Source organism: Chinchilla lanigera, unplaced genomic scaffold (genome assembly GCF_000276665.1).
Source record: "Chinchilla lanigera isolate Chin_1 unplaced genomic scaffold, ChiLan1.0 scaffold00114, whole genome shotgun sequence".
Taxonomy (NCBI): Eukaryota; Metazoa; Chordata; class Mammalia; order Rodentia; family Chinchillidae; genus Chinchilla; species Chinchilla lanigera.
The window spans coordinates 1,524,596-1,526,182 of NW_004955515.1; positions in this window are offsets into that span (position 1 = coordinate 1,524,596).

The window sequence follows — 1,587 nt, forward strand, 5'->3', positions numbered from 1 at the left end:
TGCCACTGGGTCAGAAACTGAGACTTGCTGAAAACTGACTCACTGCCCTCTGATTGTCAGGGACAACCAGCGGCCCAGAGCCCCTGGTCTAGAGGCAAGCTTTAGACTCTTCCAAGGACATGAGTGAAGGGGAAGTAAAAAGAGGGGCTGGGGAGCAGTTGGCTCCTTTTGGCTGACAAAAGCCAGAAGTCTGGCAACTGACACAGAGGCAAGGGAGGACTTTAAATGAGCTGCTCCTCCTTTGAAAGGCGGCTTCCGGACAGGCTTCACATTCCCAGAGAGAACAAGGATGCTGGTGCCACGCTGGTCTGCAGGAGGGAGCTGGTTCCCTTCCCTAGCTCCGGGTTCCTGTTCCCCATTCCCACCTAGAGGTGGGTTTTTGCCTTCAGTATTTTCACTTCTTTAATCTTTCATCCTCACCTGCTGCTTTGTACTCAAATTCTACCTTATCCATTAACCTGATAAACTACATTTCTGTTGTCATGGAAGATAGCATCTTGACTTGTTAGCCTGGATGCTGTTGCAGCTTCCACAAAGGGCAGTGGGCCGTGTCCAGAGCCCGTAGTCAGCACAAAGGGCTACCCTCTGGGACAGCGTCCCTGCCTCACACACACCCTTGGTGACGGAGCGGTAGGTGGCTGGCACCCTCCTTGCAGGCGTGTGCAAAAAAGTAGGGTTGGGTTGTTGACTTCAGCGTTCCATGACTTTGGCAAGAATGCTGCATTTTTATTTTCATATCCCAACGGCCATCGCATTAAGGCCAGAATTAGGCTGCACTAGAGAACAAAATAAGCTTTCTTAATTATAAGTGAGAAAACATAATTTCTACTATTTAAAATTAAACATATTTTCTGGAATGGCAGGGCAGGAAATTGACACTGGAAATGAATTTCAAGAAAATGATGCTTCTCGACATCATATAGAAAGTGAAAAAGGTAACAGGACAGATAAGAAGTGTTCTACAAAACTTAAAACAGTGGAGAGTGGGAAAACAATAATTTGGCTCAATTTTAGCACAACTGCTATTGCAAAAGGGTGAGCTACAATCAGGAGAAATCTCCCTCATCCTTGCAGCTTAATTTAATATAGATGTTTCAAACATTTAAAAAACGTCGACAGAATTATTAACGATACATCTTTTGTTTCACTGATTCATCTGTTTCAGCTAATGCTTCTTTGACAAAATTATCTATCAGTGTCTGAAAATAAACACAGTGATTTTCCTAAACCGTTCAGGGAACCCCTCAGCAGTGAGGCGAGCCTTCCCCGCCTTCCAGGAGCTGGGGTCTGGGAGCAAAGCTTCTGCGGTCCTTAGTGACTGCAGTTAAGTCCTACGAAGAGTTTTAAACAAAAGAACCTGGAGTTGCTTCAGGGAAATCGTCTTAATTCACCGAGGGTTGAGAGCCTCACAACCCTCCAGGTCTCAGGGCGCGGGCAGTAGGTGGCGCCGCGTAGCGACCGGAGTAGGCCGGCGCCTGGGGAGGGGGGGCCCTGGGGAGAGGGAGGCGCCCGGGAAGGGGGACCCCGGGGAGGAGGCGGCGCCCGGGGAGGAGCGACAGCGGGGAGGGGATGGCACCAGAGAGGGGG